We start from the raw sequence: 23943 nt of genomic DNA on the forward strand, positions 1-23943 counted from the left end.
TCAAATAGTTTATTTACAAAATTTCCTGAATTTTAAGGCTATAACGGACAGTCTGTCACAAGTATGAAAACAGTCTGAGGGGCCGGCACTGTGACGTACTAGGTTAATCCTCTGCCTACGGCGCCGACGTCCCATATGGGTGCCGGTTCTAGTCCTGGTTGCTCCTCTTCCAGTCCAGCTCTCTGCTGTGGCCTGGGAGTAAAGTGGAAGATGGCCCAGGTCCTTGGGCCCTGCACCCGCATGGGAGATCCAGAGGTAGCACCTGGCTCCTGGCTTTGGATTGGCGCAACACCCGCCGTAGCGGCCATTTGAGTAGTGAACCAATGGAAGGAAGACCTTTCTCTCTCTCTCTTTCTCTGTCACTGACTGTAATTCTACCTGTCAAAGAAAAGAAAAAGAAAAAGAGAAAGAGAAAGAGAAAGAGAAAGAGAAAGAGAAAGAGAAAGAAAAGAAAGGGGAGGGGAGGGGAGGTAAGGGGAGGGGAGGGGAAGGGGGAGGGGAGGGGAAGAAGGGGGAAGGAGGGAGGGAAGGAGGGAAGGAGGGAAGGAGGGAAGGAGGGAAGGAAGGAAGGAAGGAAGGAAGGAAGGAAGGAAGGAAGGAAGGAAGGAAGACACTCTGAAGCAATTTAACTCCCTTTGTGTCTTTCCATGGAAAGCTGTCAGATCTGCAGGCAAAGAGCTACTTCTCCTCAGTTTGACCTTGCATAACACAATGCACTTAAAAATTTTGAGAACATCTAAGGAATTTCAAATTTTCTAATCATTTTCCATGAGCCCAGAGTCCTGGCGTACACTAAACAAATTGACCAGTGTCAGAGAATTTCCTGCCTCCACCCATTCCTGATGCAGCATCTGGCTGCTTGATTCGGGAAAGCACCAAGAACCACAGCTGGCTGGTACAGTGTGAGCAGAATTGCCGTCTCCAGATTGACTGCCTTTCACTGTTTTGTACTGATTTTGTTCTAGTATGTCTCTTTCACAGTTTGTGAAATTTGCCTTGATCCTTCTAGAATCTGAGCTCTGTAGATGTCTCTGTAGATGCCTGCCTTTCTGACTTAATGCTTTTTCATCAGGTCTCAGAACCAAAATATCTCTTTGTTAGAGAAGGCCATGTGGAGGGCCAGTTTTCTCTTCCTGGTGGCACTTGAAATAAACATATTTGAATTATTTGTTAATTTGAATGGTACTTGCTCTCACTCCTTAGGCTGGAAGGATGTACAGGAAAACCAGCCCTGATCTTACATTCAGGCAGTAGCTTTTTTGTTTCAAGCTTTGTAATCAAATTTTATTTTTACTTTAAGAACAATAAAGGGGTAGGTGTTGTGTTAGAAAGGGCTAAGTCACTGCTTGTGACACCCATATCCCGTACTGCAGTGAAAGACTGAGTTCCAGCTTGTTGGCTTCTGAGCCAGCTTCCTGCTAACGTATATGGAAAGGCTATGGAGTAATGACATGAGTTCTTGGCTTCCTACCAAAATGTGGGAGACCCTGATGGAGTTTCCGGCTCCTGGCTTCCAGTCCCAGATACTGGGGGCCATTAGGAAGTGAGCCAGCGAATGAAGATCTCTTTCTGTTGCTGTGTGTGTGTCTGTCCCTCTCTCTCTCACTCTTCCTCACAAAAAAAAAAAAAAAAAAAAAAAAAAAAAAAAAAAAAAAAAAAAAGAGAGAGAGAGAAAAGAGAAAAGTAAAGAAAGAAGAGTAAAGTTTAAAAGGGTTGTAAATAATAATAATTGTATACAATTTATATTTGGTTGGATTTAGTGCTTGTACTCGGATTCAAATTTTAAATAAATCATTGTGATATTCCATTCAGTGGATATCTATTGAGGGTCTACTACATGCCAGATAATGTCGAGTCCTTGGATTCATTGATAACCATCCCCTGTGACAACCACCATGAAAGCTAAATGACAGCATCCCTGCCCTTGTGAGGTTCACATTTAATAGATATAGAGATAAATAAATAAATATTTCATTGTTCAGTACTAAGTGCTATGTTGAAAGAAAAATAAAGCCATGTGAAAGGATAGACAGATGAAAGTGCTGTAGGTTCCAGTGGGGCCTCATTGTTATTTTTTATTCATTCATACATTACATATTTTCTCTTGGAATTGAAGACTTAGAGACACTTTCTGTGCAGCTTATAGCAAAATACTGACTTCCAGAATATGTTTTCGAATGTCTATTTCGGGTAACATTTTGGATGCATCTGACAAGTTGTATATTCAACATCAAAATCAAAATCTCAAATCTGTAGCTACTTCCCAACATTTTAAATTGGCTTAAATTGCAGCATTCTTCTTTGCAAAGTTAATGTCGTAAGTTGCTGGACTCCAACAGTGAAATTTCAGGGGGGAGGTGGCTATTTATGTTTGTGGTGTATGAATAAGTTTGTATCCCTCAGGGTTGTTATTGGTGGGTAATTGTGAAGAATTACTTTTGTTCCTACTGAACAGTAGATTAACTAAAGACTTTGAACTTGAAGCAAAGAATCTCCTCCCTCGAAAAGGTAGAAGAGAACTGTATCTCTTCCTGTAGCCATCTATCAGGATGGTTTAATCCTTAGTCATTTACTATAGGGAATATGGATTAGCCATAAGGGGTTGGTTGCTTGTTTGCTCCGAGATTAATTTTTGGGTGTTTGTTTGTTTCACTTTTGATAGTTTCCTATATCCTTGCCATAGGTATAATTTAAAATAGCATGTTTTAGTGACTATGCCAAGACATAATTTAAAACTAGAATAGCTTGGTGACTATCAATATGCTCATATAAGCCTTTTTGAAAAAACAAAAGGTACCCTTTTTCAGATAAGATAAAGTAACAGTATTTTTCTACAGAATTCAATCATTTAGCATAATCAAGAGGCGAATGGATTGAGCTGACAAAAAATATTGACTAAGTTTTCTGTCGACCATTGCCTATTTCACATTAATGTGGATGTTTAAATCATTAGGGTTTTTTTTCCCAGATGATGATTTTAGAATTATGCAAACACTGCAAAACACTGATATTGTACAAGGTTTGTATTTAAAAAATTTACAAAAGAATGCAAATAAGTAAAAAACCAAACTCTGTACTCATTAATAGGATGATTTAAACTGTATATCAAATTATACATTTTAGGAAGTTTAGTGTAGTATGTCATTTTGGTGATAGATTCAAATTATAAAATGAATAGGCAGGTATAAATTTTCATAGTGGATTAAAATTTCTGAGAAAAATGACAACTTCAGTAAATTAACAATATGATACTAAAAGGTACTATTAAGCAATTATAATTAAGGCAATCTCATTCTGGAAAAAGCTATATAGAGAAAATGGAGTCTAGAAATGTATCTAAGTATATATGCAATTTAGTATCTGAGAAACATGATGTTTAAACAGCATGAGGAAAGGACATAATAGTATTTGAAAAACTGATTATACATTTGGAAAAGAAAAGTAATATTAGTCATACCATTCACAGAAATAAACCCTACATAAGTTGCAAAATTACAAAAATGCTAGAAGAAAAGCATTTTTATAATTTTTAGAGAATGATCTGTTAATCAAGAAATGAAAGCAACATGACATGAAGTAAAATCTGATAGCTTTGATTCCTAAGATTAAAGAAAAATAAAAAAAAATAAGTATAGGCTGGCGCCGTGGCTCACTTGGCTAATCCTCTACCTGTGGTGCTGGCACCCCAGGTTCTAGTCCTGGTTGGGGTGCCGGATTCTGTCCTGGTTGCTCCTCTTTCAGTCCAGCTTTCTGCTGTGGCCCGGGAAGGCAGTGGAGCATGGCCCAAGTGCTTGGGCCCTGCACCCGCATGGGAGACCAGGAGGAAGCACCTAATTCCTGGCTTTGGATCGGAGCAGCTCCGGCTATTGCAGCCATTTGGGGAGTGAACCAACAGAAGGAAGACCTTTCTCTCTGTCTCTCTCTCACTGTCTATAACTCTCTCTCTGTCTCTCTCTCTCTCACTGTCTGACTCTGCCTGGCCAATATATATATATATATATATATATATATATATATATCTCCTATATATATATATAGGAGAATTGGATAATACATGTAGCTAGACCTAATGCTAATTTTATTAACATCAGCTCATTAACCCCTGGGCAAATACTACTTTTTTCTACATTTTACTGAGGAGGAAACGGAAGATTGGTATGTTTAAACAAATTGCCCCTCTGGGCTCTTAACTAGGGTACCCAGAAGAAAATGAAAAATGTGTTCACACTCTACATTTTCACATAAGTTGTTTTTCAATAACAAAAGTTCACCATTCATACAGGGTATGCTTTAAAGTGTACTTTGCACATTTATATTTTATATATTCAGTGTGGTAGTTTTGTTTTTATTTGAAAGGTAGAGTGACAGAAAAAGAGGGAGAGACAGAATGAAAAGGAAACATCCCCCATCTACTGATTCACTCCCCAAATGGCTGCAACAAGACTGGACCAAGCCAATACCAGGAGCCAAGAACTCCATCCAAGTCTCCTGCATGGGTAACAGGGGCCAAAGTACTTTGATCATCATCCTTGCTACCTTTCCAGGTACATTAACAGGAAGCTGGACTGGAAATAGAGCTGATGGGACTCAAACCAGCCCATCGAAATCAGATGTGGTCATTCTAAGCAGTGGCTTAACCTGCAGTGCTACAGCAGGGCCCCATGTGGTAGTTTCAAAGTATCTAAATTATCTTTACAATATTCTTTAGAAATGCTTAATATAATCTATTAGAATGTATCTCATAGTTAAAAAGAATATAGGCTTGCTTAATTTCTTTGAATAATTAGGACAATATCTTCATTGTCAGTACAAAATAAACTTTTTAAGAGATTTATTTTATTTATTTGAAAGGCAAGAGTTATGGGGGGGGGGGGAGACAAAGGGAAGTCTTGAATCTGTTGGTTCACTCGCTAAAAGCCTACGAAGGCTCAGACTGGACGAGTCCATAGCCAGGAGCCAGGAGCTTCTGTGTAACTCCTACATGGGTGCAGGGGCCAAACACTTGGGCCATCTTCCACTGCTTTCCCAGGCACATTAGCAGGGAGCTGGATTGGAAGTGGAGCAGCTGGGACTTGAACCAGTGCCCAAATGTTATGCCAGGCTGCAGGTGGTGGCTTTACCCACAATGCTGGCCTCCAAAATAAACTTTTTACAGGCAAGCCTTCCCTCACACATGTTGGTCTGTTTGCTAGAGAATAAGAATAAAAGTGTCCTGAAATGGGCCTTTCTTTCACTATTTCCCCCTGAACTAAACTTGAATAATGCTTTCCAAATGTTTAAATCGCCTTATGTTTACATTGAAGTCATTATTTTAGATTTTGGCAAATGGCATTGTTCAAAATGATGCTCTTGGGGCCGGTGCTGTGGCGCACTGGGTTAACGCCCTGGCCTGAAGCGCCGGCATCCCATATGGGCGCTGGTTCGAGTTCCGGCTGCTCCACTTCTGATCCAGGTCTCTGCTAAGGCCTGGGAGAGCAGTAGAAGATGGTCCAAGTCCATAGGCTCCTGTACCCACGTGGGAGACCGGGAAGAAGCTCCTAGCTCCTGGCTTCAGATTGGTGCAGTTCTGACTGTTGTGGCCAACTGGGGAGTGAACCATCAGATGGAAGACCTCTCTCTCTCTCTCCCCGCCTCTCCTCTCTCTCTCTGTAACTCTGACTTTCAAATAAATAAATCTTTTAAGAAAATGATGCTCTTAGCAAACAAAGAAAGGAAGCATAGGAGATAGGAACAGATGGGAAGGAAGAAGAAGAGGTGTGAGAGTGAAGAAGGAGGGTAGTCTGTAAATTCACTCCCAGGTGGATAGTCCTTGCATTTTTGTCATTCTTTAACTCCCCCCCCGCCCCGCCCTTTCTCAAGGCATTTTATAATTTGGTCCGGAACAAACTTTCTCAGTAGTCCATTGTTGTTCATGATGCTGTCAGAACTCTGCTCATATTTCATTAAGTGATTTGTCGCCTCAAAACTTTCACTCATCCTTACATTCTCCCTTCAAATGTCTTTTCCTTAATTCTCAACTTCAAATCTCTTCTGCTTCGAGATGTGATCCAAGTTTTACCTTTCTGATGAAATGTCTCCGGATACTTTGAAAATAATATTTTTAAAATTTCCATGCCCTCCATCTTTGCATTATAAATATCTTGAATCTGGACTGCTGTCTAATTCATTATTGTTTTCTCTAAAGCCATTAGTGTAATGTCTCACATATATTAAGTCCTTAATATATGTTTCTTTAATTAGTGAATTAATTCTTTGGGGATTTCATGAATTATTTTATAAACAACATACTCTAAAATACTGCTTACAATCTTAAACTTTGAAATACGCTAGATCTATTGATCTTAAAATGTTAATCTTAAATGTGCACATATAGATTTTGATTCTTGAAAGTATCTATGTGGAAATATCTAGGACTGCATGCATATACATCCTGGAGAAGGAGAACTGCAGAGCCAGGTGTGTTACGGTAGGTAAGATATCATGTGGGATGCCTGTGTCCCATAGCAGAATGTGTGGTTTCAAGCCCCAGCTCGCTCTGCTCCTGAGTCCTGCTTCCTGCTAATGTGCACCCTAGAGGGCAGCAGGTTTTTCTCTCTCTCTTTCCCTCTTTCTCTCTCAAATAAGTAAAGACAGAAAAGGTGAAATGAACCTGCAAGAACTCAGCAGTTGTCAAGGAGATTTGCACAGGCAACACTTGCAACCACATCAGAATGTGTTTTGATGGCTTAGAGTGGCTGTGCTGCTGAATAACTGAATAGCCACAGAGCCGGGATCCATGACCTGGTGCACAGCAGGCCTTTTCTGCTGAGTGCGATCTGATTCCAAGAGAAGTGGAATTATTCTTCACAGTTGCCAAGTAAGCCTCAAAGCTTTCAAACCACTTTGCCGTAAGAGATGCCTCAAATCTGATAAGCAGCGCACAGGATGGAGAACCCATAGAGTGCAGTGGAATGGCTTAGAAGCATAAAACTTTCCATTTTGTACAGAATTCTGGCATTTCCTTTTTTTTTTTTTTTTTTTTTTTTTGACAGGCAGAGTGGACAGTGAGAGAGAGAGAGACAGAGAGAAAGGTCTTCCTTTGCCATTGGTTCACCCTCCAATGGCCGCTGTGGCTGGTTCACCACGCTGATCTGAAGCCGGGAGCCAGGTGCTTCTCCCGGTCTCCCATGGGGTGCAGGGCCCAAGGACTTGGGCCATCCTCCACTGCACTCCCTGGCCACAGCAGAGAGCTGGCCTGGAAGAGGGGCAACCGGGACAGAATCCGGTGCCCGGAACCGGGACTAGAACCTGGTGTGCTGGCACCGCAAGATGGAGGATTAGCCTAGTGAGCCACGGCGCCAGCCCGAATTCTGGCATTTCTAAGTTGTTTGCCCAGACGTACATCTGACCTTAGGTGGGAAAAGCTGAAGAGCTGCCTCTTGCCTTTCTTAAATCTGAGCTGGATGAAGAAGGAAGGATTTGTGCTTCATGGAAGAGTCACAAGACTGCCAGAGCCTGGGATGTTCGATCTTGACCATCTGCCCACTCCAGCGTTTGCTCTTGCTCCAGCATCCAAAGAGCATCCTTTTTCATTGGTCAAATAAGCAGCATCAAGTGAGAAACATAGGGAAGAAACTCTTTGTTCTTCAAGTTGAAATTCATGTGAAGGAAACATAAGCAGATTTTATTAAACGCTTTTGTAAAGAGGCTTTTAGAAAGCATTTGGCTTGTTTAAAATCCTGAGCTGATTGTTTATAAAGGTATAACAGCAAGGAAAGCAAAAGGCAGTCCTTTGTGTACTTGTTTGTTGGAAGAGGGAAGAGGAACTTAGGCACTTAAAATTTCAGACTGCTCTGTACAGATGTCCCAGCTTGTTAAAGATAGATGAGCCTGTCAGGGGGAAGTTATTGATGGAGGGAGTGTCCTTTTCTTATAAACTATTTCAGGACTTGCTCTGGCTCTGTGTCTTTATTTTTCTATTTATTTTACCCCAGGATTTCCTCCCATGGCCTTCTGCCTTCTCCTTAGGGTATAGCATCCTATTTTTTAATGTTCTTATCTGAGTGAGATTTTCCCAGACATACTTAGATATTTTTATGTAGAATTTTTGAAATTGGCATTTTTAAATTTAAAAAAATGATGATCTTTAAACTCAGCTAAGTGGGAATTTCAGTGTGTTTAATCAAATGTGATTCTCTCAGTAGCAAGGTACAACCTGATATTGCTTCTTAGATGAGATTTCTTCAGAGGTAGATGTGTAATATGAGCAAATGAGCATAGATTTTGGCTTTTCATACCATTGGAAGGAGCTGAATATTCCTTTATGTGGTTTTTACATGATGACTGACCCTTAAAAAGAAAACAAACTTAACGTTACAAATTTGTAAGTGTCATTCCGCTAATGCACCATCTCAGTTCATGTTAAGGGGAGAAGGGAAATGTGTAAAGTGCTCCCACTTTTTTAGAGGAAATGTGTCAGATTTTTTAATACTCATACAAGCAATATGCAAATGTCTGACCTACTATACATAAGCCAGTCATCTCTACAGTGTAATTATAGCTTAGAGAACCACAAACTTTTGTAAACATATTGTAACTAAATTAATACAGTAAAAGAGACATAATTATAGGATGTTAAATGCCTGGGTCATTTTTCTATAAACCCTTGACTCTCTACCATTTCTGATTATTAAGATACTCTGGGAAGTTCAAGCCACCTGGTACCAACTGAATGAGAATGTGGAAGTGACAGGGACTCAAATATCAGTTTTTGAACACTTAGGTTTCACTTCTTTGTTGACAGCCACTATGGATATTAGACATTATCATATCACCTCACAATGGTTAACAATACCAGGTTATTGTTAGCATTAGTCAACAGCTATCTTCTTCTCTAAATCTTTTCTTGTATATATAATTTCTTTTTTTTTTTTATTTGACAGGTAGAGTCATAGACAGTGAGAGAGAGAGACAGACAGAAAGGTCTTCCTTCCGTTGGTTCACTCCCCAAATGGCCGCTATGGCCAGCGCTGCGCCAATTCGAAGCCAGGAGCCAGGTGCTTCCTCCTGGTCTCCCATGCGGGTACAGGAGCCCAAGCACTTGGGCCATCCTCCACCGCCCTCCTGGGCCATAGCAGAGAGCTGGACTGGAAGAGGAGCAACTGGGACTAGAACCCGGCGCCCGTATAGGATGCCAGTGCAGCAGGCGGAGGATTAACCAAGTGAGCCATGGCTCCAGCCCCTCCATGTATATATAATTTCATTTATTGTTAGAAAATGACACAGAGTTTGTTAACATTGTGGACAATATAATCCATTTAATATAGAATACATCATCTGTTTTAAGTAGGAATATCTAGATGCCTGAGTCAAAGACTTTTATTAAAATAATAGTGTGTATAAGCCCACAGAAACAAGATTTCAATATCCAGAAGCTTAATGATATTAGTGCAAATATGGCATAGTGGTTGGAATGATTAGTTCATTTGAGGATATGGATATTATATGGGAAAGAGATTAAATTATGATGGGATATTGTGATAAAAGACTGTCCAGTATTCATCAAAATGAATATTTTCCTCCTTTGGCAGCTATGAAGGTAGTTTCTATTCAAACCTATCTAAAATAGCAGCAAAAATGCAGCAAAGTATAATAAAAATAGCATGGTATTTAGAATCAGATCCACACATCAGACCCAAGCTCAGTGGTCTTTGCCAAGTCTCTGAATTTCTCTGTGCCTTAGTTTTCTTAACTGTAAAATGAAAAGATTGAACTAAATTAATGTTTTTCAAAGTTTAAGTGGTGAACCATTAGTGGAATTATGAAATCAATGTAGAATAATTTCTATCTCTGTATCATGAAGAGTGCATTTCAGGTAAGAAGCTTATGTATTATATATGAGTGCTAAGTAAATGGGAAGAAATTTTTAAAAATCTTTCTATTCATAAACTGTACTTTGGAAATTTATATTTACTAAATAAAAAAACAATCTATAATATTCTGTAATCCAAACTGCTGCCCTTACCAATGTGAATAATGATGCTTGATAACACAAAAATAGCATTGGAATAGAATTATTTTAAATATTTTAATAATATATCGTAAAATAAAAATGATTTCAAACTCAAAAAAATCTTTCTACTATATCTTTTAAACTTTTATATTTTTATGAATTGTTGGTATAGGAAATGGAGGTAGATGTACCTTATTTCAACCATGGGATGTAAAACATATACAATATTCTTGTAATATAGTGTCAAAACAAATTATCTCTAAAAAAGGAAAATGAAACTTGTTTCATCATTGTGTTTGGTTTGCTCACAACAACCAAAAAACAAAACAGAACAAAAAGCTGTTATAACCCTTGAATGTGTTCTATCCTTGAGACTAGAGAACTCTTACTGTGAGAAGTGAATGGATGTATTGTGTATTACAGCTAATAAGAGGTAGTATTTTCAGTGTGTTCAAAATACCCTTAACAAATCAAATAACTTCCAAACTAAAAAGTGGATATGTGCTTTTTTATTGCTTAATTTATATTTCATCTAATTTATTGTGCATTTTATGCTCACTATGATGGGAAGGGGTTGTTTCCAAGAAGAGCAAAGTGAGGGAACACCCAGTACTATATAAACAAGCTAAATAGATCTTGAGTTTCAGGTTAACCTTGCCATTTAAGTTAACTATGAACTAAAACAAACAAACAAAAACAACAAAGTACCAAGAAATCCACCTTGATATTATTTAAGTAGAACTGGTGTGTTGGGGGTATTGGAAATACATTGTTTTAAAATGGTTTCCTAGGTAATTCTGATGACTATCCCTGTTTGGGATCAGCTGGTCCAGAGACCCAGCTTCTCACCCCAGTTCCATCTGTGCCTTGCTATAGATGCCAGAGAAAATTTTCTAAAATTTATAGGTCTTCCTGTTCAAACTCTAAAGTTCACAATTCTGTGATTCAGTGAGATCCCTGATAAAGTTTCACAGTTTAAATATAGTTAATCCCAAATCAGCTGAAATCCATTATTTATATTTGACCCTAAGATCTAAATTTATATCAGAGATACAACTAAAAAGGAGATGATAATAATTCCTACATTGCCAGAGAAATGTCCTTTTAAATTTGGATCCTAATACCAACTTGTTGATCATGTCAAATGTCGTGAGTAGGCTATTCTCCTGCAGTGTTTCCCCTGCATGTTTGTGTTGCATACCCTTTTCCATGTCCCTATTTCTACCACAGAAGACCAATCTGTGAGTAGGCTGCTAGAACCAGTTGAGTTAAGGAAACTTTTCCCTTTGAGAAATCAAAACTTGAAAAGAGTTATACACGACTGCATTTCACTAGAGCTGAGTCATACGAGCAGTACCTTCTTAGAGGAGACCACAACTCTGCTGTGAGGAGCTTGATTTACCCAAGAATTTCTTCCTTTCCTAGACTTGACAGTTTATGAATTTCTTCTGTTCTGGAGATACCTCAAAAGTCTCTCTGATGAATTATGTGTGTTTGAACTTAAGTTAGAGCTCTGCTGGAGTTGGTAAGGGATGAAACCCTAAAGAATACATCATATGTGAGATCATGAATCTGGAATAGTGGTAGTTTTGTAAAAGCCTTCAGAGAATTGAGAAGGTAGCACTCAAATCAGAAGAGGAAACTGATAAAAAAAAAAATACTGAGCTAAGAAATGATTTATGATGCTCTCAACCAGCTATGATAGATGAGAGGAGATAATAGAAGATGCTATACAATTAACAGTGGTAACAAAAGTTTTGAGTCACGATGCTACAAATCATCTTTTTTAAAATATATAGGAGTTTGGATATCCATTATAACGAAGGGAACAAACTCAGTTATATGTACATTCTCACGGTAATATATCACCAAGTGTAAAGTGGAGAACTGAAGTCAGGGCTTCTGTTCTGTCCACAGGAGAACATTAGTCATTGTCAACTGATCCTTCCATACTTTTATTGGAGAAGTATGCATAATCCCAATTTAATTCATATAAATTTATATTAAGTAATATTAATTTTATCTTAAAATATGTTATTTTCCCAGAAATATTGAGTGGTTATTTTTCTCATAGAAATGTTGATTAGGACCCCCTGAAACAAAAGAATTTAAGTAGCCTCTATCACAAATGGGATCTCTAAAACCTGGGCAGGTTTGTGTCTTAACATTAAATTAAAGACAGCCAAACTGATGCTTGAACTGCTCATAACATATTGTCCGCCTCTCCACTTCCACATTCTTATCTATCAAAGCAGCAGGGATTGGGTAAGTGTAGAGAAAAGAGTCACTAGGTCAAAAGCCCTGAAAAAATATACTGTGCATGGAGTGGTTTATCTCCTTTACCAAGATAATTAAGATAAGAGACTACTGTAGAATCAGATGTAGAACCTGAGTGTCTGTGAAAAAGGAAAGCTAATGTTCTACATACCTGATACATGACTTTGTATGCATCAAACTTGCTTTTCTGAAGAGGGAAGAAGGGAATTGGCAGGGTGGAAAGAGTGAGCAATTATGAGTATAGTCTACACTCTGAACATTTGGTGTTTCCGGAATGCTGAAAATTCTACACACTCTTTTGAGGCTTTGATTTGAACCATCTGAGCAGTATTACATGAAGGCCTGCCTGCCGGGCCAGGAGATTAGGGAAGCCAGATGCTGTGAGATGTTGTGTGAAGGTTAGAGCTGGGAAATGAAGCAGGTTGAGCCAGATGAATTTCTCGCTTCTTCTTTCTCATATTTGTTAACTGCAGTTGGGAGATCTCACAAAGCACTTGAGAGTCTACATAGAGGGCATCACAGGTCAGTGAGCATGAAACAGAGAAGCAGGTACAACCAACAGAAAGAGGACTATATGAGTAAACACTTTCCCTTTTTCCTCCCCTCATCAACTCCATTCCAATGAGCTGGATGGTCCAGGTCATGAGTAGGGTTGATGAGAAGGTGCCTAAAGCCATTCTACACCTTCTATTTCTACTTCAGTTGAAAACTATGAGATCATTGTGGATGGAATTAAATCAAATCTTAGGTTAGAGATGTAGATTTGACAGTGTCTAGGCCAAGACCTGAGACTGAGATGCCTGCATCCTACATTAGAGTGCCTGGTTTTGCATCCTGGCTCCCCTTCAGTTTCTATCTTCCTGCCAGTGTGCACCATGGGAGGCAGCAGATTATGGCTCAAATAATTGGGCCCTCCCATGTGGGAGACCCAGTTGGAGTTTTGGGCTCCTACTTTATGCTTGGCCCAGCCCTGGCTGTTGCAGGCATTTGGGAGTTAACCATCAGGTGATACAAGATTCTCTCTGTCCTCTAAATCTCTGGCTTTCAAAAAAATAAAATAAATATATGAAAATTTTTAGAAATTCTTAGCTTAAATTTGTGAATTATTCTGATCTTTTAATAACCAAAGTGACCAGAAATCAAGTAATTCTACCCAGGTTATTGTTAAGAGATAGGGAAAGGAAAATACTGCATATTTGAAAGAAATGGCTAAGGAAATATAATATATAAATAATTTATGCTTATATGCTACTAGTTTACCCCCCAGATTGAGAATCTTTAATGGACTTATTACGTATGTATTATAATATTTATGCTCTAGAACTACTCTATGATATAGAACCTAGTATTAGTGATTCCATTTACTGATGAAAAACTTAGACTTTATGTTGATCATCAACCAGAGTGCTCACAATGGGAGTAGGATTTGAAACCAGCTGTATATTACTCCATAGCCCATGCTTCTGTGGTTTAGGACTTCATAAATGTTGTAAATGTGCTCAGTGCTCCGAGGCATCTGCCTACCCAAAGTTCATTCTCCACAAAGTAGCCAGAATTATCTTTTTGATTGTAAATTAAATCATGCTGCTCCTCAGACTATAGCATTCCAAAGGCTTTCCACTGTATTTGGGGAAATAATCTAAAAGTTTGAATAAGTTTTAACTTAATATATTTATTTACTTATTTGAAAGTCATAGTAACAAGTGGGAGATGGGAGGGGTGTGAGTGGGAGGGAAATTATGGGGGGGGGGAGCCATTGTAATCCATTAACTGTACTTTGAAAATTTATATTTACTAAATAAAAAAAAAAAGAAAGTCATAGTAACAGAGAGAGACGGAAAGACTGAGGGAAACACCCATTTGTGGTTTCAGTCCCTTAAGACCTTTAATAGCTGGGACAAAATCTGGGAGCCAGGCACTCCATTCCAGTCTTCCACATGGAGCTCAATTACTGGAGTCATCACTTGCTGCTTCTGGAGTCTTCATTTGCAAGAAGTTTGAACCCAGGCACTCTGATATAGGACACTGGAGTCTTAACTACTAAGCCAAATACCCATCCCAACCAAAATTTAGAAGGTCATATATGATCTAGCCCCAGCCCACATCTCTGAATTCATCTGATCCAACACTGCCCCAATTTCTTTTTTTAAAAGTGTTTATATTATTATAAAGAGAACAGATTTTATGCATTCTGTAGGTACAGTTCCAAGAAGACAACCACATGTCTATCACACCCCTGCTACCCCAATTCCCCCTACTCATCAATTTTTGCAAAGCCATAATTTTAATTCACTCTATATTCCAAGGCTTAATTTATTACTAGTCATAATGCTCAACAAGTAAAAAGTAGGAACACCACAGTTCTACAGGAGTATAAACAAGGGCTAAAAATGAGAATCATATCCTAAAATAACCATTTATTTTTATGCATTTTTTAAGATTTTATTTATTTGAGAGTTAGAGTTTCATAGAGAGAGAGAAAGAGAGAGAGAGAGTGGAGAGAGAGAGAGAAGATATTTCATTCACTGGTTCACTCCCCGTAGGGCTGCAACAGTCAGAACTGGGCTGATTCAAAGCCATGAGCCAGGAGCTTCTTCTGGGTCTCCCACATAAGTGCAGGGGCCCAAGCTCTTGGGCCATCCTCTACTGCCTCTCCAGGCCATCAGCAGAGAGCTCTATGGGAAGGGTAGCAGCCAGGACACAAACCAGCACACATATGGGATGCCAGCGTCTTAGGTGGAGGATTAGCTTACTATGCCGCAGTTTTGATGACTCATGCATTTTTGGCATTCTGTATTAATTGTCACATATCAGAGAAAACATGATATTTGTCTTTTTGAAACCAGCTTATATCACTAAACATAGTGGTTTCCAGTTGCATCTATTTTGTTGCAGAAGAAAGGAATTCATTCTTTTTTACAGCTGAGTAGTAGTCCATAGTATATTTATACCTCATTTTCTTTTCTTTTCTTTTTTTTTTTTTTAAGATTTATTTACTTGAAATAGTCTAAACAGAGAGAGAGGGAAAGGCAGAGATAGAGAGAGAGAGAGAGAGAGGTCTTCCATATGCTGGTTCACTCCCCAGTTGGCTGCAACAGCCGGAGCTGTGCCGATCCAAAGCCAAGAGCCTCTTCCAGGTCTCCCACATGGGTGCAGAGGCCCAAGGACTTGGGCCGTCCTCCACTGTTTTCCCAGGCCATAGCAAAGAGCTGGATTGGAAGTGGAGCAGCTGGATCTCGAACTGGTGCTCATATGGGGTGCTGGCGCTTCAGGCCAGGACGTTAACCCGCTGGGCCACAGTGCCAGCCCCATACCTCATTTTCTTTATCCAGTCATTGGTTGATGGACATCTGGGTTGATTCCATATCTTAGGTATTGTGAATTGAACTGCAATAAACATGGACATACGAATAACTCTTTATTATGCTGATTTTATTTCCTTTGGGTAAATGGGATGGCTGAGTCATATGGTAGATCTGTTTTCAGATTTCTGAGGTATCTCCATACTGTCTTCCACAATGGATGTACTAGTTTGCATTCCCATCAACAGCAGATTAGGGTACTTCTTTTCCCACATCCTCACCAGCATTTATTGTTTGTTGATTTTTGGGTGATAGCCAGTCTAAGTGGGGTGATGTGATGTCTCATTGTGGTTTTTATTTGCATTTCCCAGATGGATAGTGATCCTGAGCATTTTTTCATATGTCTGTTGGCCATTTGTATTTCTTCCTCTGGAAATTGCCTGTTCATATCCTTTGCCTATTTCTTAATCGGATGATTTGTCTTGTTGAGTTTCTTGAGCATTTGTAGATCCTGGTTTTTAATCCTTTATCAGTTGCCTACTTTGCAAATATATTTCCTCATTCCATCAATTGTCTCTTCACTTTGTTGAGTGTTTGCTTTGCAGTGCAGAAACTTCATAGGTTGATGTAATCCTGTTTGTCGATTTTTGTCTTTATTACCTGTGCTTCTAATGTCTTTTCCAAGAAGTTTGCCTATACCAATGTGTTGCAGAGTTTCCTCAATCTTTTCCTATAGTAATTTCATGGTATCAAGTCATAGATTTAGATTGTTGATGCATTTTGAATTGATTTTTTGTGTAAGGTATAAAGTGGGGGCCTTATTTCATACTTCTAAATGTATAGATCCAATTTTCCCAACAACATTTGGTGAATAGACTGTCCTTTCACCAGGGATTGACTTAAACTCTTTTGTTAATGATTATTTGGTTATAGATGCATGGATTTATTTCTGGGCACTCTGTTCTGTTGGGCTACATATCTATTTTTGGGCCAGTACTGGGCTGTTTTGATTTTAATTGTTCTGTAGTATATCTTTAAGTCTGGTACTGTGATGCCTGTGGCTTTATTTTTGTCATTTAACATTGCTTCAGTTATTTGTGGGCTCTTGTGTTTCCATATGAATTTTAGCATTGTTTTTTTCTAAATCTGGGAAGAATGTCATTGATATTTAGATTGGGATCACATTCAATATGTAAATTGTTTTCAGTAATACGAACTTTTTTTGATACACGTTCTTCCAATCCATGGGCATGGAAGATTTTACCATGTTTTGTGTCTTCTTTTATTTCTTCCTTTAATGTTTTATAATTTTCATTGTAGAGATCTTTGACATCTTTGGCTAAATTTATTCAATTAAGTTTTTTGTAGCTATTGTGAATGGGATGAATCTTATTAGTTTTTTCTCAGCCATGGCATTATCTGTGTATACAAAGCCTATTGATTTTTTAAAAAAATATTTATTTATTTATTTGGAAGGAAGAACTACAGAGAGACAGGCAGAGACAGAGAGAAGTCTTCCATCCACTGGTTCACTCCCCAAATGTCTGCAATGGATAGAGCTGCATCAATCTAATGCCAGGATCCAGGAGCTTCCTCCAAGTATCGCATGCAGGTGCAGGGGCCCAAGGATCTCAGCCATCTTGTACTGCTTTCCCAGGCTGTAGCAGAGAGCTGTATCAAAAGTGGAGTAGTTGGGTCTCAAACTGGCACCCAAATGGGATCCTGGCACTGCAGGTGGCAGCTTTATCCACTGTGCCACAACACTAGCCCTAAGGCTATTGATTTTTTTGTGTTAATTTTATATCCTAAAACTTTACCAAATTCTCTTATAAGTTCCAATAATCTCTTAGTGGAATCTTTTGGTTCCACTATTTAGGAGGTTGCACTTAAAGTTTTCTTCTTTGGATACTCTTTGCTCAGATTTTCCCACATGTAGTTCCTCAGCATTCCTTAGTTATATGTGATCCTCCAAAAGAGCTTTATTAGCCTAAATTAATTACTCTGCTCTGGTCATTGTTACTCTATCATTGCACTGTTTACCCAGTATCACATATATCTATCTATCTATTTATGATTATCTCTCCATCATTTGATGAGAACTGAGACCTCCATCTTTTCTGATGTAGTCCTAATACCTAGAAAAATGCTTCCAAATTGTAATATAATTATAAAGCATATAATGCTCAGGTGGGATAGACATATAAAAAAACCTTGTAGTTATTTAGCAATATTTTAAATTGAAGCATTATAAGAATCTGTTTAACTACAGGACCCACATTTTGCTGCACATTAGAATCATGTGTGGAACCTTGTTACAACACAGATTCTATACTAGAAGATTGGGGAAGAGTCTTGAAACTCGCACTGTCTCATAAACTACAAGTGATGCTAATGACACTATCTCCCAGACCATAGTTTGAAGAGCAGGCGAATGATCATTATTTTAATGCAATTCCACTTTTTTTTAAATTTTAATTTAATTTAATTTTTTTTTTGGACAGGCAGAGTTAGACAGTGAGAGAGAGAGAGACAGAGAGAAAGATCTTCATTTTTCCATTGGTTGGTTCACCCCCAAAATTGGCTGCTAAGGCCAGCATGCTGTGCCGATCCAAAGCCAGGAGCCAGGTGCTTCCTCCTGGTCTCCCATGCGGGTGCAAGGCCCAAGCACCTGGGCCATCCTCCACTGCCTTCTCAGGCCACAGTAGAGAGCTGGACTGGAAGAGGTGCAACCAGGACAGAATCCGGTGCCCCAACCAACTAGAACCTGGGGAGCCGGCACTGCAGGCGGAGGATTAGCCAAGTGAGCCAAGGCGCCAGCCAATACAATTCCACTCTAACCAATGTTTTCTTCTTCTTTGGAAGTTTTTCTCTAGTTTGCTGTTACCTTCCAAGAGACATCATTTACATCTATTAAGAACTACATTATATAATTTGGAGCAGTTTGCCACATAGACCAAAATATTTGGGTAGCTTAAATTATGAAGCTGGGGGCAGCCCCAGTGTGATTCTAGGAAGAAAGAAGCATATTATAAATTGGCTACTCATTGGAACTTCATTAAATAGACAAATTGTTCCATATATTGCCCTAAATTGCTAATAGGGTGATTTCACACTTAAAATTATTTACTCCCTTCTGTTTTACAAATGAGTATTTTATATAAATATATAATACTTATAAGTATGCTATGATTATAATTTGTATTATTATAATTTGCTTCTTTATCATGTAGTCATTACTTTACACTATGAAATTCATAAGTTCTTACAGCTGTGTCTTAATTTTTATTGCATTAGTGATTTCCTCCAGTTTAAAAGATATTACAGAGTGTAACTATAGATTTAATTGTTGGTAGCTTAAACTCAGTAAGAGCCAGAAACTGCAATATCATTCAGCAAATGAATGGCAGGGTGACTGTCACTACCTCCTCTGTGTGTAACTTGAGATGTGCAGAACTGAGTGATCTGTTATCCATATGGGCAGAGTGGCCTCTGGTTCCTGGGACCTGTGGTTATTTAAACAAATGCAAATCAGTTGCAAATAGAATAGATAACTGTTGTATTAAGGGTTCTTGCTATGTGCTGCTTTCTTTTAGAAGAATATGCTCAAGTTTAAACTTCATCTAGTTTTTTGGTCTTGAATTTGAGACTCATTTCATAGCTATAACTGGTAAAAAAGAAAAAGTCTGACACTCTATGAGGAGGGCTGGAATTATATTCTGATTCTCCTCTAGTTAGTTAGATGACCTTAGATCTGTCTGTGGGACCCTCTCCTTGGTAATGGGAATGAGGGTATTGGTCTAAATAACATGTAAGTATTCTTTAGCTTTCACATTTAATGCTATCAGTTTGTCATCTAGAGTCTACCTCTCTTTGTTGGTTTATTTGCTGGAAACTTGGCAAATTGCTTCGGTTGCCTTGAGATTTACCCAACATGAAATAAAACCCTGAAGAATGACAATTTTATAAATTTATTTCTTGGTGCCAGACAATAGAAACTAGCCTCGGAGATTACATATGTTGAATTATACTTGGACATTTTAAAATGTTTTATAACCTTGTGTAAGGTTGAAAATTTAAGGAAAAAGAGAACTGCTGCTTACACTAATACATTTTTCCCTTATGGTAATTAATTGATGTGATTTCTGAATTAAACAGAGTTGTGGCAAATAAAGTGATTTTGTTGTTGTTAAATTCCTTAGTGAATGAGAATTAAACCTGATATAAATTTCAGTAGACAAATGTTCCTTTTCTATTTTTCTAAAGTTATTTTATCTCCATAGTCACTGACAGGCTTATTATTTAATAACATAAACTTTTAGTGTGCACCTTTGATTACCCAAGGATTTTTGACACTATGAATTTGTGTATTTGACTTCTAGAGTAGAAAAACAAATGAAGCCGATTTCTCACTCAAATGCCATTCTTATTATGTTCATTTATTTTTCACACATTGATTTCAGATCCTAGTTTGTATTAAACACAGTTGTAGAACCATAATTATAATTCTTCCTTATGAAACTGTGTGATTTGTGATTATATGTATGAAAAATAAATTAATAAAAAATAACATAAGCAATTTCTTGGCATAGGAAAATGATTTGACATTCTTCATGCAAGTTAAAACAGTAAATCTTCTCTTCCTATAGGCATCCTTGTGCTTAGGATGTAGAGTATTTCCCTTATAGACTGTTTATCTGGTGAAAAATTTCAATGTACTTTGTAGTTATAGAAACATAAGGTCAAATTATAAGTGAATTTATACCTCCTATGTCAGAAATTGGAAGGAACATTGCTCTAAAAATCTTTTCTGTGGGAAATTGGAAAGTCACTTAACCCTCTAGAAATCAGTGACTTTTTGATTTTGTAAAGAATCCATTTGTTCAATCACACAGCCAAGGAATGGACATCTTCTACAACATCCAGTTAAGGGTTATCCTTAAGTTCTTTCTGTGATGAGAAAACACATTTAGATCATATGAAATGTTCCACATCTGGGTAACTGAGAAAGTCTTCATTAAATGTGAATAATTTTCCAAAAGCATTTATGTTTTGTTTCTATTTATACCATATGTCATACAAAATAGACAAAATATTTGAAGATATTGTGATGACCCTTTTCTCTAAAGTGTTTGTGTGTTACCTGATATAATCTAAATGACTACATCATCTCAACAGATAGCCAGACACATTCCAACTTGCTCAAATAGGAGTAAGATAAGAGACGTGAGCTGACCTCACTAAAGCAAAAGGTGATGGTATCCTTCTAAGCACTTTCACAAATGTAACCATGCACACCTTGTTAATTGACTTCCTCACACTGTTGATTTCATGAGCTGACCTCTCCACAGAATTTGCTGTATTTGTTTACCCGCTGTGCCCAGTGCCCTAATTTCCATATATACTATTACTTGCTCATTTTGCTGACTTTGATCATGAGAATAGAACTCAGGTTTATTCCCATCAAATTCAACATTAATGAAGTCAGCTCATTCAGCCAGGCTTTAAAAAATTTCTAGAATATTAATTATTACATTGAATTTTCTTCCCTCAGGAAATTACAAACAGTATCTGTGTATTTTCACCTAAGTTATGGTGGAGTGAAAATTGAATAAGACTAAAATCTAGTGGACCCCTCATAATCTATTCATCAAATTGTGGCAATATAAAACAAATTAATATAGAATACGAGATACACGCTCCAACATTTAAAAATTTTTTATTTGTTTGTTTGTAAGGCAGAATTACAGAGAGAGAAAAAGAGAAAGAGACCAAAAGATTCTCTGTCTCCTGGTTCACTCTCCAAATGATCCTCCAGGTGTCCCATGTGGGTGTAGAGACCAAGGACTTGGGCTCTCCTCTGCTGCCTTCCCAAGAGCACCAGCAGGCAGCTGGATTGGTAGTGGTGCAGCCGGCACTTGAACCAGTCCCACATGGGATGCCAGCATCCCAGAAGGCAACCCAGACCACTCTAGCACAGTGCCAGCCCCCTGCTCTGTTTTAAAGCAGTTTATTTCTGTTTTTCTCATTCTGTGATAACATATCTGTGACTAGTAATGGAGAGTTTCTCTTTATCTTGACATTTGAAAAGTAAATTGTAGTGAGAGATATTAAATGCAATAAGTAAAAATCTTACTATCACTATTATCACTAATAAAACATAGTAGCATTAATAGGATTCGTGATTTTCTCATATCAATCGCAAAAAAACTACAAACTAATTGAGTTTGTGTTCAAATAATCCAGATTATTTAAACATTTTATTGAAATACAGTATACATACTAATAAATGCACATAAGTATACAAATAAAGGAGTTTTTTGCTTTCTGAGCACATTCATAACCAACACCCAAATTAAGAACAGAATATTACTAGTACTCCAGGAGACCCTTCCAGTTTCTACTAATACTAGTCATTATTTTGATGTTCTACAGGAGATATTAATTTTGTTTTATAAATTTTTATATAAAGGTAGTCAGAAATATATTCTATTTGATATACAGCATTTAAAAATATTTATTTATTTATTTGAAAGGCAAAGTAATGGAAAGAGAGAGAGATCTTCCATCCACTTGTTTACTCTTAAATGTCTGCAACAGATTGGTCTGAGACAGGCCAGAGCCAAGAGCTCGAATTCCATTCGGGTGTCCCACGTAGGTGGCAAAGCTTGAGTACTCAAGCTGTCATCTAGGGTCCATTATAAGGGTGTTGGATTCCAAGTGGAACAAATGGGATTTGAACCGGCACTTTGAAATGAGATGCTGGCATCACAAGTGAGGTTTAACCCGCTGTAACAAAATGCTGGCTACTGGCTTTTTTGTTTTTACCTGCTCAACATTATTACTCGGAGATTTATCAACATTTCTGCATAGAGTTAATGATAATATATTCTCATTACTGTTTAAAATGCTGCTGTATGAGTCTACTCAAATTTATTTATACTTTCTCCTATTGATTATTGTTTTGCTAGTGTTCAGTATAAGCTCTGATATGTTATTCTGCTGAAATCTTTTTACATTTTTGATTGTGCATTTATGAGTGGAATTGCTGGCTCATAAGGCAAATATGTGTGTAGCTTTAAAAGACAATTCCCAACAATTAACAAAGTAGTCTCTACTAACAATATATGGAAATTCCAGTTGCTCCACATTCTCTCTGACACTTTTATTTTTCTTTATTTTTCATTTTATTCATTTTGGTGGAAAGTGGTGGCATTTCATTATGGTTTCAGTGTAACTTTTCTGAAGACTAATGAAGTTCAACATATCCTTATATCACATAGCGTCTATTCAAATATTTTTTTCTATTTGTTACATTGATTTGCACATATTACAAGTTTCGTAAGACATTTGGGACTTTTATTTGAAAATGGACAGAATTATAAAGAGTTCAACAGAAATGCATAAATACCTTGCATATGACAAAGCACAAAGCTTAATCCAAAAGTCTATATGGTAACAAAAAATTAGAAGTAATACAATTCTCTCGTAGCACACATGTTCCTTCATGAAAAAGCACATCAGAGAAATATTTACCCTGCTTAGATATATGCTTAATTTATTGCATTTAAGATAGCTATATATTCTAGAGTTTTCCAAATGTTTCCTTTTGCTTTTAATGCAAATTCAAATTGCCTAAATACAGAACTAAATCATACAGTAAGAGTGATATATATTCATTTATGTATAAAAATATCATAGTGATAAAAAATCAATACTTAGAAAACTTCAAACCTTATGATCTAGCAAATTTCACTGTTTTTCCCTCTGGTGCAGTCACATTATCTGGCAAAACAGTCCTTTCTTGAGATTTATTATACCTGGACTTACAATGACATAAGGGTGCTTAGATAAAAGGCTTCAGCCTTTTAACTGGACCAGACCTCTTTAGGCCTCAAATTTTAATTATTTAAGGGGATTCTTTGTGTTTCCCTGTTTATTATCCCTAAAGGCTAGTACTGGGCTTAACACATGCAGGATGCTCAGACAGTATTTTCAATGTATGAATGACAGGAACCCACTAGTATGAAAGTGGTCAGTTTGGTCGAACTGTCTGTTCTCATTAATAATTTACTGGGAGTTAGTAACTGTTCTCAGGCTCAATCCCTTGTGAAAGTCTCCAGGTGTTCTTGGTCTTACGGTGTCATGGCTTATCTACTTATAAGAACTTAACAGCAGTTTTCTATTCAGGAAGTCATGTCATCTGGCATTGATGAGCTGCCACCTTTCTTTGAACTCAGATTCCAGAACATGTATTAGGCTATCAAATGAAAATAGTTCTGAAGTAAAAGCCTATTGCTTAGGGGAACAGTGCAATGCCCACTGGTATATGAACCTTGCAGTGGATATAATAGTGATGCTATGTTACCAGTTACA

The 23943-nt window shown here is 37.7% G+C and overlaps 1 protein-coding gene and 1 pseudogene across 44 annotated transcripts in view; one reads left to right on the plus strand and one right to left on the minus strand.

Moving 5' to 3' along the window:
* The window catches only part of LOC138848684 (large ribosomal subunit protein eL6-like), a 44868-nt pseudogene extending 33666 nt beyond the window's left edge, over positions 1-11202 (minus strand).
* NRXN1 (neurexin 1) overlaps positions 1-23943 on the plus strand; it is a 1231187-nt gene that overhangs the window by 440855 nt on the left and 766389 nt on the right. The gene's annotated exons all lie outside the window — the stretch shown is intronic.

The sequence above is a fragment of the Oryctolagus cuniculus genome, chromosome 2 (genome assembly GCF_964237555.1).
Source record: "Oryctolagus cuniculus chromosome 2, mOryCun1.1, whole genome shotgun sequence".
Classification (NCBI taxonomy): domain Eukaryota; kingdom Metazoa; phylum Chordata; class Mammalia; order Lagomorpha; family Leporidae; genus Oryctolagus; species Oryctolagus cuniculus.